General features: G+C 40.9%; 1 pseudogene; it reads right to left on the bottom strand.

Moving 5' to 3' along the window:
* Positions 1–5,168: 5,168 nt before the first annotated feature.
* On the bottom strand, positions 5,169–6,388 carry LOC121501023 (annotated as a pseudogene).
* Between the last annotated feature and the right edge of the window lie 10,422 nt (positions 6,389–16,810).

Below are 16,810 nucleotides of genomic sequence, written 5' to 3'. Positions count from 1 at the left end.
CTCAGCCTCTTCTGGAATCCCAATAAGATGAATATTTTTCCTTCTCAAGCTATATTCATTGCCCTAACCCTTTCCTCATGGGCTCTTAATTTTCCTCCTTTTCCCTCAGCTTCCTTCCTCTTATCATCAACTTGTCTTCTATGTCACTTACTCTCTTCCTCCTCATTAATCCTAGCAGTTAGAGCATCCAGTTTGGATTGCATCTCATTTAATCTATTTTTAATTTTGGCCTGACTGGATCTCAATTCTGCAGTAATTAAGTCTCTAGAGTCCTTTATTTGTGCTTTTTTCCTGAGCCACCAGTAGCGTAATAACTGTACTTTTGAATTGAATTTCTGACATCATATTTAAATCCTAATTCTGTAACTCTGTGGCAAAGAGTATTGTTTCTAGTTCTTTATTTTGTGGTGAATTCTTCCTTCTAGTTATTTTGTTCAGTGCAGAGTGGCTGTATGAGTGGGAGGAGTCAAAAATATCAACCGTGACCCAAGTGAAATACACCTTAGATGATTCTGAAGCGGTCAGAGACCAGAAAATTAAAAAAAAAAAAAAGAAAGAAAGAAAAAAAGAAAACAAAAGGGCCACCAATGTGAAAACAACTTTTAAAACAAAGTAGTAAAAATAAAAAGCCAAAAACTAGGAAGAAGAAATTTTTTTAAAAAAATTTTTTAGAAAGAAAGGGTGGGGGATGGTGGTGGTACAGAAGTGGTAGTGGAGAGAGGATGTAGTCTACCTAAGGGGTTCTAGGGGGTGATCCTCTTGGTTCTTTTTTTTTTTTTTTTTTTTTTTTTTTTAAATTTTTATTTATTTATGATAGTCACAGAGACAGAGAGAGAGAAGCAGAGACACAGGCAGAGGGAGAAGCAGGCTCCATGCACCGGGAGCCTGATGTGGGATTCGATCCCGGGTCTCCAGGATCGCGCCCTGGGCCAAAGGCAGGCGCCAAACCGCTGCGCCACCCAGGGATCCCAGATCCTCTTGGTTCTGAGTGTATTTTGTTCTGTATGTTAGAAGATACTCAGTCCCAAATTTATATAAATCAGTAATACTTATATAAAGACCCAACATGGACTACAAAAACATAAACGAGATAAAAGAGGGGGCAGAATGGGAAGTAAGAGAGAATATAATCTCATAGGATGAACCAACACAGTATTTCCCTTGGTTCTGGGTGTATTTTGGTCACATGTTAGAAGGTACTAACTTCCACCATTGTAAAACAAAACAAGACAAAAAAAAACAAAAAACAAATACCCATATCTCAGATATCTCCCCAAATTAAATTGAACATGTTGAAGGGAATCTAGAGGTGAAAAATATATCTAAGACATAATTATAGAAATATGAAAGTCAAAAAGGAAAAAAAATGAAGAGTTGGTAAAATAGTTAATGTGGGAAAAGAGAAAAAATATTGGGAATTTTGAGTCTGATATAAAAACAAGTCATAATGGAAAAAAGAAGGAGGGGGAAAAGGGTCCCTAGTTCTATATACTATTTTCCCTCAGTCCTGGAGCTTCCCAGCACTGCTTGTTCAATAAACTTGCTCTTCCATGTTCTTCCAGCTGGTCTTCTGGAGGAGGGTCTGCTGTGCTGATTCTCAGGTGTCAGTGCCTGGGGGAGATGCCTGCCTCCTCCCGGGTGCTGGGCTCTGAATGAGCTGTTTACCTTGTGAGGCCTCTGTCCTCTAGAGGCCCCACCTCTCCCAGGCACTAGGTGAAACAAAGAGGCAAAAGAAAAAAAAAAAAAAAGGCAGTGGCCAGCTCTCCAGCTCTGGACTCCAGCTCCCATGAGTAACTCCCTGCAGGTCCCAGTCCACACTGGCCTAGGTGCTCCTGGGGCAGGTGCAGGTGCCCTGATCTGCACAGCTTAGGGGCGCCTCCAGTGGCAGGAGAGTTCTTGCTGTCCTGTGCCCGCTCCACTTCCACCTGTCCCAGGGAGATCACAGGATCGCTGGCTTTGTCTGCTTGGGCACCCTGGGATCTGGGGCCCTGTACTGCTGGACCCCCACCCCCAGGGACTGCCTCTTCTGAAGGGAACAGGGCTCAGCCGCCTCCATCTGTTGCCAGCCTCTAGTGGAAAGGCCACTCCAGAGCCGGCCCACCTAACTGAATGTCTTCTCCCAAACGTCCTGAGGGCTGTGCGCTCCAGCCCTTTACCGAGATTGGCCTGGGGTCTGTGATGAGCCTTCCCCCAGGTGCCCCTCCTCTCATAGTGACCCTGGGAATCTGGAGGTTCACTGCCCCTCCTGCGAGTCTGCATGATCTCTCTACTAAGCATTTTTCCATCAGGGCATGGATTTTTAAAGTTCCTGCTTCTCTGGGGCGGGGCTTTTGTGCCCCAGAGGCTTTGGCCACTCACTTTAGCCCTGCTAGTCATGGTTTCCCTCCCTCACTTTATTCTTTTTTTATTTTTATTTTTCCACCTTTCTACCTTGTTAGAAGTGAAAACTTTTCTCTTTGTAGCATTTTTGCTGTTACCTCTTTAAATCTCAGGTCAAATTCGTAGGTATTCAGGATATTTTGAAAATTATCTACATAAATTTGTAGGGTCAGGTGAGCTGAGGACCTCTACTCTTCCGCCATCTTGCCCCTCCCCTGCCCTTTAATCCATTTTGAATTTATTTTCAGGTATGGTGTAAGAAAGTGGTCCACTTTCATTCTTTTGCATGTTGCTCTCCAGTTTTCCCAACACCATCTGTTGAAGAGACTTTTTTCCATCAGTTATTCTTTCCTGCTTTGTTGAAGATTAATTGACCATATAGTTGTGGGTTTATTTCTGGATTTTCTATTCGGTCCTATTGATAAGTGTTTATTCTGGTTCCAGCACCACACTGCTTTGATCACTATGGCTTTGTAATATAACTTGAAGTCCAGAACTGTGATGCCTCCAGCTTTGCTTTTCTTTTTCAAGATTGCTTTGGCTATTCAGGGTCTTTGTGGTTCCACACAGATTTTAAAATTGTTCTAGCTCTCTGAAAAATGCTGATAATATCTTGTTAGAGATTTCACTGCATGTGCAATTGCTTTAGGCAATATAGATATTTTTAAAATATTTGTTTTTCTTTTTTTTTAAATTTTTTTAATTTTTATTTATTTATGATAGTCACAGAGAGAGAGAGAGAGAGGCAGAGACACAGGCAGAGGGAGAAGCAGGCTCCATGCACCGGGAGCCCGATGTGGGATTCGATCCCGGGTCTCCAGGATCGCGCCCTGGGCCAAAGGCAGGCGCCAAACTGCTGCGCCACCCAGGGATCCCCAATATTTGTTTTTCTTATACACAAGCATGAAATGTCTTTCCATTTCTTTGTGTCATCTTTAATTTCTTTAATCAGCATTTTATAGTTTTCAGAGTAAAGGTCCTTAACCTCTTTGGTTAGCTTCATTCTTAGGTATCTTATTATTTTTGTGTGCAATTATAAATGAGATTGATTCTTTAGTTTCTCTTTCTGCATTATTGGTGTAGAGAAATGCAACAGATTTCTGTACATTTACTTTGTATCCTGTGACTTTACTGAATTTGTGTATCAGTTCTAGAAGTATTTTGGTGGAGTCTTTATGATTTTCTATGTATAGTATCATGTCATCTGCAAATAGGGCAAGTTTTATGTCTTCCTTACCAATTTGGATGCCTTTTATTTCTTTTTGTTGTCTGATTGCTGTGGCTAGGACTTCCAGACTATGTTGAATAAAAGTGGTGAAAATGGACTTCCTGTCTTGTTCCTAGGTGTAGAGGAAAAGCTTTCCTTTTTACCCTACTGAGGATATTAGCCATGGATTTTTCACAGATGGCCTTTATTATGTTGAGGTGTATTCCCTCTAACCCTGCTTTGTTGAGTTTTGTTTTTGTTTTTTTGTCAGGAGTGAATGGTGCACTTAGTCAAATTCTTTTTTCTACGTCTACTGAAAAAATAATATTCTTATCCTTTCTTTTGTTAATGTAGTGTATCATGTTGATGACTTTTTAAATAAATCCCTCTTGATTGTTGTGAATGATTTCTTTAATGTATGGCCAGATTTGATTTGCTAGTATTTTATTGAGAAAATTTGCCTCCAAGTTCATTAGAAATATTTGCCTATAGTTCTCTTTTTTTAGTGGAGTCTTTATCTGGTTTTAGTATCAGGGCAATGGTCTTATACAATGAATTTGGAAGTTTTCCTTCCTTTTCTTATTTTGGGGAAATAGTTTCAGAATAGGTATTAACTCTTTTTTTTTTTTTTTTTTAATGTTTGGTAGAATTCTGCTTTGAAGCCTTCTGGCCCTGGACTTCTTTTTGGGGGAATTTTTTGATTGCTGATTCTGTTTCTTTGCTGGTTATTGGTCTGTTCAAGTTTTCTATTTCTTTTGTTTCAGTTTTGTTTGTTCATATGTTTCTAGGCATTTCTCCATTTCTTCCAAGTTGTCCAATCTGTTGGCATATAGTTTTGCATTATACCGTCTTATAAGTGTACTTCTCTGGTGTTGGTTGTTATTTCTCCTCTATCATTTGTGATTCTATTTGTTTGTGTCCTTTCTCTTCTTTTTGATAAGTCTGCTTAGAGGTTTATCAATTTTGTTTCTCATTAAGCTTTGATTTTATAGGTCCAAAATTCTATGACAGATTTTTTTGGTCAAGTTGTTTCCACTAAAATGTACTGACTTTAAGAATTAATAACTTAAACTGCCACACACAGGATAAAAATGGTTCACAAAAGATTCTCCTTTCCTTCTGAATGTTTTGTGATGCATTTTATAATTAACCAATCCTTTACTATTAAACCTAAATGGTCAATTGAGACAAAAAGTCCTAACATTGTTCTTCCACCACTGATTAAGACTAAGGTGGTAGTTCAGCTCAAGTCATGTCCTAGGGGCCTGGGACTGAGCCCCACATTGGGCTTTCTGCTTAGTGGGAAGCCTGTTTCTCCCTCTCCCTCTCCTGCTCCCCCTGCTGTGCTCTCTCTCTCTCTCTCTCTCTCTCTCTCTGGCTCTCTGTAAAGTGAATAAATAAAATCTCAAAAAAAAAAAAAAAAAGACTGGGGTGGAAGGTATTGGTAATATTCCATTAGCCTTCTGAGCTTTCTGGGCAGACTTAGAGGCTTTGCCAGCTCCAATTGCCATCTTGTCCACTGCTTTGATGAAACACACAGAAGCTGTCTCATGCCATGAACAGCAAAATAGCTTAGAGGAGGTTAGTCAAAGAAGCTCTCAACACACATAGACTTGCCAGGAATCATATCAACAATGGCAGCATCACCAGCTTTCAAGAACTTCGGGCCATCTTCCAGTTTTTCTCCATAATGATGATCGAACTTCTCCTTCAGCTCAGCAAACTTGCAAGCACTATGAGCTGTGTGACAATCCCCGGGTGCATATCCAGCACTGATTTGGCCTGGATGGTTCAGAAAAATTACCTGGCCCACGAATCCAGCTGCTTCAATTGGTGGGTTATTTTTGCTGTCACCAGCCACATTGCTGCAATGAACATCTTTGCCAGATGTATTCTTGACATTGAAGCCCACATTGTCCCCAGGAAGAGCCTCACTCAATGCCTCATGGGGCACCTGAACAGTCGTTAGCACTGGAGCAAAGGTAGCCATCATGCTGCACTTAAGAACACCAGTCTCCCCTCAGCCCACAGGGACAGTACAGTACAACTAGTTTTGTCGATGTCCTGGAGGAGCAAATGGGAATGCCTGTCAGGCGGGTGAGCTGGTGGCGTAATTTAATCCAGAGCTTCAAGCAGTGTGCTTCTACTGGCACTGCCCTATTTATAGGTGACTTTCTACCCCTTGAACCAAGGCATGTTTGCACTTGACTCCAGCATTTTGTTACCGTTCCACCCAAAAATTGGCACAAATGCTACTGTGTCAAGGTTGTAGCCAGTTTTCTTACTGTAGGTGCCAATTTCTTTAATGTTTTCCCATATCTCTTCAGGCTGTAGGGTGGCCCAGAGGAATATATTGTGGTAACACCAACAACTCGTTGTTTCACGTACAGTGTGTAAGCCAGAAGGGCATACTCGCACCTCTGCCCATTCTTGGAAATGCCTGCTGCAAATTCACCAAGACCAACAGCCAGGACAGCACAGTGAGCCTGGGATGGGCCTGTAGTGTTTTTGATGAAGTCTCTGTGTCCTGGGGCATCAATGATGGTCACATACTTGCTGGTCTCAAATTTCCACAGGGTGATATCAGTGTCAATACCACGTTCATGTTCAGCTTGCAGGTTATCCAGGATGCAGGCATGCTTGAAGGAGCCCTTTACCATCTCAGCAGGCTCCTTGTAACATTTTTCAATAGTTCTTTTGTTGATCCCACCACATTTGTAGATCAGATAAGCAGTAGCGAGATTTGCCTGAATCTACACGTCCAATGATGACGATGTTGATATGAGTCTTTTCCTTTCTCATCCTGGTTTAGGTTCAGCAGGGACCTGCATGACACTTGTGTTCTGGTAGCAAATCTATTGCAACAAAGAGGACTTTACCAATTTTATTATGTGTTATTTATTATTTTGTTCAAAAAAACAGCTCTGGTTTCATTAATATGCTCTGTTATTTTTTTTAGTTTCCATATCATTCATTTCTGCTCTAATCTTTATTATTTCCTTCTTTCTGCTGGCATTAGGCTTTGTTTGTTGTTCTTTTTCTAACTTCTTCAGATGTAAGGTTAGGTTGTTTATTTGAGATTTCTTCTCCTCCTTGAGGTAGGCCTGTATTTCGATATGCTTCCCTCTTAGGACCACTTTGGCTATATCCCAAAGGTTTTGGATGGCTATATCCCAAAGGTTTTGGATTGTGTTTTCATTTTAATTTGTTTCCATGTATTTAAAAAAGTTTCTTCTTTGATTTCTGGGCTGAGACAATCATTGTTTAGTAGCATGTGGTTTAATCTCCATGTAATTGTAATCCTTCCAAATTTTCTTGTGGATGACTTTGAGTTTCACAGCATTGGGTGCAGAAAAAGCACACGGGAGGTGCCTGGGTAGCTCACTCAATTTAAACATCTGCCTTTGGCTCAAGTCATGATACCAGGGACCTGGGATTAAGCCCTGCATTGGGCTCCCTGCTCAGTGGAAGGCGTGCTTCTCCCTCTCCCTCTGCCACTTCCACTGCTTGTGCACTCTCTCTCTCTCAAATAAATAAATAAATCTTAAAAAAAAAGAAAAAATAAAAAGTACATGGTATGACTTCAGTCTTTTTGTATTTGTTGGGGCCTGACTTGTGACCTAATATGTGATCTATTCTGGAGAATTTCCCATGTACCCTTGAAAAGAACATATATTATGCTATATTAGGGTGGAATGTTCTGAATATATCGGGTACGTATCCATCTGGTTCAGTGTTTCATTCAAAGCCATTGTTTCCTTGTTTATTTTCTGTTTAGATGATCTTTCCACTGATGTAAGTGGGGTGCTAAAGTCTCCTACTATTATTGTATTATTACAAACTAGTTCCTTTATGTTTGTTATTATTATTTTAGGTACTTGGGTGCTCCCATGCTAGGGGCATAAATATTCACAATTGTTATATCTTCTTGTTGGATTGTGACCCTTATTATGATATGGTGTCCTTCTTTCTCTCTTGTTAATGTCTTTCTTTTAAAGTCTTATTTTGTTCAATATAAGTATTGCCAGCCTTCTTTTGACATCCATTTGCATGATAGATGCAATTTGCAGGTGTCTTTAGGTCTAAAATGAGTCTCTATATGCTCTAAATAGCATATAGATGAATCTTGAATTGTTTTTTTTTTTAATCCTTTCTGTCACCGTGTCTTTTGATTGGAGTACTTAGTCCATTTACATTCAAAATAATTATTCATAAATATGTATTTATTGCCATTTTATTATTTGTTTTGTGGTTGTTTCTGAAGATATTCTGTGATCCTTTCTTGTCTTTCCCCTTTTCATGGTTTGCTTAATATCTTTAGTGATAGCTTTGGATTTCTTTATTTTTATTCTTTGCATATTTATTAGTGGTTTTTGATATATGGTTACCATTAAGTTTGTATGTACCCTCTTCTGCATACAACAGTCTATATCATCAGTTGATGATCATTTACGTTTGAACACATTCTTTATTCCTCTCCTCACCACATTTTAAGAATACCTACTTGTCATGTTTTACATCTTTTTATTTTGTAAATTCCTTTACTGATTTTTTTTACAGAAACATTAATTTTTACTGCTTTTGAGTTTTCTACCTTTATTCTGTCACTTTTGGTCTTTCTACTTGGAGTCCCCTTTAATATTTCTTTCAGGTTTAGCGATCCTGAACTCTTTCAGTTTATGTTTATCTGAGAAACTATTTGTTTCCTTCTGTTCTGAATGATAACCTTGCTGGATAGAATATTTTTGCCTGCAGGTTTTCCCCATCAGCACTGAATATATCATGGCATTGCCTTCTGGCCTAGAAAGTTTCTGCTGAAAAATCCTCTGCTAGCCTTATGGGTTTTCCCTTTTTATATCACTGTCTTCTTTTGTCTTGTTGCTTTTAAAATATTTTCTTTACCACTGTATTTTGCCAATTTAATCACAATATGTTTTTTTGTGGATCTGCTTTTTGTTTATTTTGATGAGAGGTCTCTGTGAGTCCTGAATTTGGATATCTGTTTCCTTTCCCAGATTAAGGAAGTTTTCAGCTATTATTTCTTTAAATAGATTCTCTGTTCCCTTTTCTCTGTAGTCTTCTGGGACTCCTATAATATGAGTATTATGCTTGATGGAGTCATTGAGTTCCCTAGGTCTATTCTCATGCTGCATAATTCTTTTTGCTCTCTTTTGTTCAGGTTGATAATTTCCCATTACTCTGTTTTCTAGGTCATTAATTTATTGCTCTGCTTCTTCCAGCCTACTGTTCATTCCATCAAAAAATGTTTCTCATTTTATTTATTGATCCTTTTATCTCTGCTATGTTTTCCTTATCTCGACGTGAAGGGTGTCAGTCATGTCTTCTACTCTTTTCTCAAGTCCAGTGAGTATCCTTATGATCATTACTTTAAGTTCTCTCTCAGGTATGTTATTTGTAACTATTTCACTCAGATCTCTGGTTGTAACCTTGTCCTATTCTTTCAACTGGGATAAATTTCTTTGTGTTCTCATTTCTTTTAAAAGTGTTTGTGCCTGTTTCTATGTGTTGGGGAATCAGCTACACCTCCCATTCTTGGGGATAATGGTCTTGTAAAGAAGAGGTCCTATGGTATCCTTCTCTGTAGTGTCCCCTGTTGCCTAGTGCCTGGCACTGCTAGGAGTGTCTCCAATGTGTGTTGTGTGTGCTCTGCTGTTTTACCGTTCAGGCCAGTTGCCTACAGAGGTTCTCTTTGCTTGTTCCAGGCAGTATTTGGCCCCTGACTTGAATATGGTGCATTTAAACTAGGTGCCCTCTGGTCTTTGGTGAAATATTTGTCACCACCCCTGTGGACACAGAGGGTCTAAAATTCCCACACTGGAAGACATGGTGTGAACAGGAGTTTGGGCCAGTCTTCTGGGGAAGGTTGGCTACCATGCTGGGACTGGGGAAGGGCAGTTATTCTGGAGTGCAGAGCCCAAGGCTTGATTTAAGCAAGTTAAGAAGCAAGTATTGGTGCTGGGCTAATTCCCACAGATGGCTCTGTGTTTATGCTGTGGAAGGGAAATGCCATAGCCAGTTCCTTTGTTCCTGGAGGGAGTCTCTGTGTGAGGCTACCTCTCTAGGTTGTGCTAGGAGATGAGTGAATAACCTCCCCAATATATTCTTCAGGCACTTCCTAGATCACTAGTTCCTCACTGTAGTGTGTGTGTGTGTGTGTGTGTGTGTGTGTGCATGCATGTGTGGTGGGGGGGGGATGTTTGTCTGTCTTAACTCCAAATGCAGCACAATGCCCTCTGGGCTCTATCTCAGCCATGCCCCACCCCACCCATTGAACTTTAAAACTTTAGACTTTAAGCCCTGCTGGTTGCAAGAATTCATGGCCTGCTGGCTTTCCAAACCAATTAATTATTGATGGCGTTAGTCTGTCTCTCACCCTGCTCTGCAACCACAGATCCCTCCCCACTGCAGCAGGTATGATCCCATTTCACTCCTGAATCACATCTCCACAAGAAGGTTTCTTCAACATGGCCTCCTCCCTACTTTTAATTATAAAATTAGTTCTTGCAGTCTTCAGGTCAATTTCTATGGTATTTAGGTGATTTGATAGTTACCTAGTTGTGTCATGGGATGAGATGAGACTCAGGTCCTCCTACACCAAGCCATCTTCCGGTTCTGGGTTTTTTGTTTAGTTTTAGTTTTGTTTTATTTTAGCAATTTGAATATATCATGCCACTCCATTCTGTCCTGCACAGTTGCTACTGAAAAAAAAAATTACTAATAGTCTTGCAGGGGTTTTCTTGTATCTAACAAATTCTATTTCTCTTCCTGCTTTTAAAATTCTCTCCTAGTCTTTAACTTTTAAAAATTATTATTTGTCTTCATGTGTGTCTCTTTGGGCTCCTTTTATTTGGAACACTCTGGGCCTCCTGGATCTGGAAGTCTGTTTTCTTTCCCAGGTTAAAGAAATTTTCAGATAAGTTTTCTGTTCACTTATCTCTCTCCTCTTCTGGGATCCTTATAATGCAAATGTTAATCTGCTTGATGTTGTTCCATAAATTCCTTAATCCATCTTCACTTATTTTCATTCTTTTTTCTTTCTGCTGTTTTCATTGGGTGAGTCCCTCTGTCCCATTTATAAGTTCATTGATCTGTACTTCTGCTTCATCTAGTCTGCTGTTGAACATCTCTAGTACAGTCTTCATTTCAATTATATATATATTTTTTATTCTGAGGTTTTTGTTTATAACTTCCTAATAATTTCTATCTCTTTGTTGAGGTTCTCACTGTGTTCATCCATTTTTCTCTCCAGTTTGGTGAGCATCTATATGGCTGTTACTTTGAACTCTATCAGGAAAACTCATCTCAATGTCATTAAGGTTTTTCTATGAGATTTTTATCATGTTCTCTCATTTAGAGCTATTCTGTTTCTTCATTTTGGCTGACATTAATGTTTGTTTCTATACATTAGAATAAACAGCCACTTATCTCAGTCTGAAAGGGTTGGCCTTGTGTAGGAGATGAAACTTATCATTCAACCATGCCCTACCTTTTAGTTGTCTCTCAAACTTTTGTGATTGTCCAAGAACCTTATTTTATTTATTTAATAACTCCTAGTAGTTGAGGGTATGCCAAGATCTGTCAGTGTCTCAAAGAAGGAAGATCTCAGTCTGCACCTAGATTCAAGGTGATTGGAAGTAAGACCTTCAGGCAATAGTTAAAAAAAAAAAATATATATATATATACAGTCCTTAGGGATTACAGGTTTTAGCCCCAGGGACTCTCAAGGCCAGGTGATTTAGAATTGTCGCTGGGGCAGCAGCCACAAAACATAGGGCTCCAGACAAGTTTATCAGCTTCTTTTTGGGAGCTCTGTATCTGTACCAGTGAGACAGATACAGAGCACAAAGATGGTATCTCAGCCTATATTCACTGAAAGTACTCTATAGTCTCTACATGTGTGCCCAACCTGAAGATGACCCCAAGGCCAAAGCTCCAGGACTAACAAGTATGCTTACACTGGGGGTGAAAGAGGAAAATTATGAAAGGCTGAGAGTGTATTTTACTATGCTCTTTGTGCAGTGCTCTGGGAGTGGCAGCCTGTCAAGAGCTGTCTGTTTGGTTGTTACAGTCTTGGGAGACCCAAGAATGCTTACCTCTATGGCCACCAGCCCCAGGGCATCAAGGAGTATCCCTTGGGTGGCAGCTGCAAAAACATAAAAGCTAGGATAGCAATTATGTATAAGAGCTCCTTTTGGATAGATGCTGGCACTCTGGATCATGACAGATGGAAAACGTGAAAATAGTGCTCATGCTCGGAGGTCTCAGCCTTAGATGTGCATTAAGTTAGAAACATACCCTTCAGGTTATAGCTGTAATGATAATCTAATAGATCTCTTTCCAAAAATATTGAGCTCCTATTGAGGTCTGTGCCTTTCACTGTGCCTTGGGGATAGCTGTTTAAGAACTCTTTCTCCATTGGTTATAGTTTTGTGGGATCCACAAGCATAATCTTCACCGGCCATCAGAACTAGGTGATGTAGAGATGTACCCTGGTAGCAGATGCAAAAATTAGAGAACCAAAAGAGGTTATAATCTCAGTTCTCTACGATACTGGTGAGCTGGATGAAGTAAGGCAGAGGTAAATTGAATTTACCAGCCTCCATTCCCTGAAAGCCCCTCTGTAGGCCCCTATAAGTGTGTCAAACCGGAAGACTTGCCCTGAATCCAAAGCTTCTAGATAGGTAAATAGACCTCTTTCTCAGAAGGACTGGAGGTGTGTTTCAGTCTTCAGTGCCCTGGAAGTGGGAGTCTGCTCAAAACTTTCTCTCTCATTGTTACAGTTTTATAGGACCCGGGAGTGAAAGCCCCCTGGCCTTCAGAGCCAGGCAATCAAGGGGCACCCCCTGGATGGGAGCTGCAAAATCTGATCACCAGACATAAAAACCAGGTACCGGCCATGTCTAGAAGCTCTCCTTGGGGGAGATACTAGCACTCCAGAGTGCACCAGACACCTCTTCCCCCACCCCCCGCTTTTTTTTTTTTTAAATCCTAACAACATTTTGCTCTATTAATCTCTAAAACTCCCTGTAGGTCAGGTGTCTCCGAGGCTACCTCTCCATTAATCATGGTCATTATGGCCTCCTGGTTTCTAGTTTCTATTACTTTGGGGCCTAATCCTTCCCATAATGTTTGGTGACCCACTCTTGCCTTACTGACCAGTGCTTTCCTAAGCCCTTGGTGCATGGTGTATCCTCTGGCCCATCTCATGGAAGATAGTAATTTTATAGACCTGCCTCTCACCACATGCCTATTCCCACATGTTCAATTCTCTTAGCCTCTTTTCCTTCTTCTACATTTACCTACATTGTTGAAATTTGGCCATCATTTTTATCTAGTGTTCTAAAAGCCACCTCAGTAGTGAATTGGCTCCATTCTAGGATACCTAACTAGGGTGTTAGATTCCATATCCTAAAAAAAAGTCCTTAATTATTGTTTATCTGACTTTATATTCTGTACCTTTGATCACACACCCTTAAAGTATATTCCCTTGGCTCCTGCTTGGGCACATGCAAGCTGATCCTTTTAATTCTTTAGGTGAATAGTCTTTTTTCCTTCCTTATCAGGCTCAAAATGTCCTCAACTGCATTGTACTAAAATTTAATCCTGGTTGTTGTCCTAGTAGCTGGAAGAAAAGAGTGCCTATTGCCTTGTGGGAATCGGTGGAGGGAGCTTCTGGGCTCTTACTAGGAAAAGAGAGTAGCACCTTTGTAATCCCAAAAGCCAATGGGAACTGTACAATCAGCATCCTCAGGGATCTCCACTCAGATGTCCCTGTCATAATTTTCAGGATTCCACATTTTCCCTGGAATCCAAGGTCTTGACCTGCTATCTCAGACCCGCCTTGACAGAACATTCACACCTCTCAAAAGCTCTGAAACTCTCACCAGAACCCACTGTGCTATTCCATCTGCCTGCCTACCACAGGTGATGAGGATCTCTTTGGAACCCCCTACTGAAACTGTCTAGCTCTCATGCTTAGTCATTAACTACAGGTAAATAAATCTCACTCTCTCCTTTTTTTTTTTCCTTCAGGACATCAGTTCAACTTAGCAATAGTCAACCAAGTCCACTGCCTTTGTGAGCACTGTTCCTTCATATTTTGAAATGCTTGTATCATTGCACTTCGCTCGGCAATATTCCCTACTAGGTCATATTCCAAGGCCACATGCAGTGATATCTTTGGCAATTGAGCTTCTAACTTGCATCAGGGCCTACGTGTACCCTAACCAACCAGGATTGTGTCCTCTTTACCTCCAAGCCAGTGTGAGACCCAATACCAAGCCCTCATTCTGCTGCCTTTTTTTTTAAACCATTCTTGGGACCCCCGCTGTGCTAGTCTGGGTCTAAACTATAAGGATTTTATTAGGACAAATGCCCATGTGAAAGGAAATGGTGACGGCCAAAAGAACAGTCATCCCACTATGCATGTGTGATACCTATGAAGGGGAGAGGGAGCAGAGGTTGGGTAGAAGCAGTCTGGACTACTATGCCATCTAGGGAGGGCTCCATAAGGCTGCTGACCAAAGCCAGCCCTCAGTGGAGCCCCTGTCTCTTCAGGATTACTCAGCTACTAGCTGAGAGCCCCCTGTGAGGATCATGGTCTTGGCCCAGATGAAGGGACAAATGCCTGTGCATTTGGGCGCCTGCTCTGTAGGTAGAGCCCTCTGTGAAGCAGCCCCAGCAGTGGGAACCATGCCACTTCCTTCCACTTTGCTTTCTGTGCACCCTAGAGCCCATTGCAGGTGACAGCTTTGCTATTGGGACTTTAACGAGGAAGTCACTATGAGTACAAGGACATGAGGATCAATTAATGCCCCATTTAGAGATTTTAAACTTTCTTTCAGTGGCCAAAGGAGAAGTTAGATGTCATGGCTCGGGAGTCCACGAAACCAGGTCTCCACAGCAGGCACATCCCCCCCACCTCCAACCCCCACTCCCCCACCTTCCCCGAGTCCCCGTGCTACCCAGAGCAGACTGTCCTGAGAGTTGCCTCCTGACATCCGGAAACCATGGGAGCTTTAGAACTTTAAGGAATGTTCCTGCTCTATTATGACACAACTATGAATAAGTTACACTGCCAAGTTAGCCAGATTAGACTCAGGGGCGGTGCCCAACCAGGAACCTCACTGTGGAAGGCTGTTTATTCAATGTACTCTCTGCAGGGACTAAAAACAAAGATGATGCCTTTATGAGACATTGTGGTTTTGTTCTGGGGTAAAAAACATCCATGAAAAAGGCAGGAAGTTTTTACTTTAAGATGTTCTAACTGAACTATTTAATATACTAAATATAATGAGTTGAGTCCCTGCTGACTTGCAGTTGAGAATATAAATGCGTAGTCAACTAAACTAAGCTAAACCATACTAAGCTCCTTTTAACTATTTGAGAGCGCCTACTCCCACCAGCAACCTTGAATTTGCATGTTTTATTGTCTTTTTAATAAAAAGCTTTCCAAGGGGCAATCATTATCTTTAACACAAGTACATACTGTAGCTCTTCCTTGACAAAAGATATTTCTGAGGCTACTTTTGACTAAATTATGAAATCAACTCTGTTATCATTTGAATTACCACTTAATTGAGTTGATTTTGCCTATCCTGCTTTCTGATCTTTTTTTTTTTTTTTGCTTTCTGATTTTTTAAAAATTCATTTATCTTTGATTTTATTTTTTTAAATAAATTTATTGCATTTTCCAATAACCTACCATTCTTTATAGAAAACAGGCTTTAGGGGGATCCTTGGGTGGCTCAGTGATTTAGCACCTGCCTTTGGCCCAGGACGTGATCCTTGGGTCCCGGGATTGAGTCCCACATTGGGCTCCCTGCATGGAGCCTGCTTCTCCCTCTGCCTGTGTCTCTGCTTCTCTCTCTGTGTCTCTCATGAATAAATAAATAAAGTCTTAAAAAAAAAAAAAAGAAAGAAAACAGGCTTTAAACTAAGAAAAAATTAAAATATTTTTCAATCCTAAAAAAAGAAAAGTTTATAATAATAACAGAATGCCTTGTGATCATTGATTATGAATATTAGGAACGTATTGAGAATCTTTAGGTAACAATGTTTTCACAGTACACTGATAATTAAACTTCATCTGCTCGGTTAGATTTCACTTACTGTTTAAACAATAATTAAGATATCACCTGGAAACCTTTTTTTTATAACCTACCAACCAGTGGTTTGCTAGTGACCTCCAATCAAAAAAGTCCTAATTGGTAGCATTTCTGTGCTGATTTCTGTGATGTGAATGTCCCACCATGGCTGATTGTAAGCTTCCACGGGGTGGCAAGGTTGTGGAACAAAAGGTGAGCAGCATCTGTCTCCTGAGCAGGAATGGGCCAGCTCTACTCTTTTGGATGAACAAAAAACACGAGCCCACTAGCATAGGCACAGTGCAAATACGCTACACACTTTAAGGCCCCAGATACCAGCACGGTGTTTGGATGGGGTTATTGTTACCAAGTATCTCCACATATATTTCCCCCGTTCAGTCATTACTACTGTCCTATGAAGTCAGTGTTTTTTTTGTTTTTTGTTTTCCTTTTTAGGTTTGGAAGCTGATACTCGGAAGGGCTCAGTGACTCAGCCAGGCAGCCCTGCTGCTGAACCAGGGCAAAGCAGTCTCCTCTCACTCCACTGCATCCAGTCCTCTTCCCACTGGGCCTCTCCTGAGTTTCCTAGTGACAGGCTGGGGATCATGACCAGGGTGGGATTTGAAGAATTAGAACATTGACCTAGACATTTTTAGGGATAAATTTTAGGGATAAGTTCCTAGAATACATTGTTCTTAAACTTCCATTCTGGGGATGATAAAGGGATGCTATGGATCTCTGTGAGAAAGGACAAGGATAACCCACACCTGAGGTAGGGAAGGCAGTCAGTGGGAAAGCACAAATAAGGCTTCACAGCAGGAGCTAAGCCCCTACCATCTCTTCCCCACTGGGCCCAGCACCACCAGATGGGGCAAGGATAGGACACTTCCTCTTCGGAACACCTGTCCAAGTATGGACAAAACACTAAGGCCCTTTTCTTTGTTCCTCTTTGCACAGCTGAGAAAGCTCGGGATTTTCAAAAGAAATTTACTAAAACATCACCGGAAAACAAACAATGAATGAACAAAGGCAAAAACCATAAAGGCAAAAATAGCCTTCGAAGTTTTGACATGGAGACCCAGAGACCCACAAAAGCTCATCCTCTCACCAAGTGTGC

The sequence above is a fragment of the Vulpes lagopus genome, chromosome 10, assembly GCF_018345385.1.
Source record: "Vulpes lagopus strain Blue_001 chromosome 10, ASM1834538v1, whole genome shotgun sequence".
Taxonomy (NCBI): Eukaryota; Metazoa; Chordata; class Mammalia; order Carnivora; family Canidae; genus Vulpes; species Vulpes lagopus.
The sequence above is the reverse complement of the archived record's forward strand: the minus strand, read 5'-3'. Positions and strand labels throughout refer to the sequence as shown.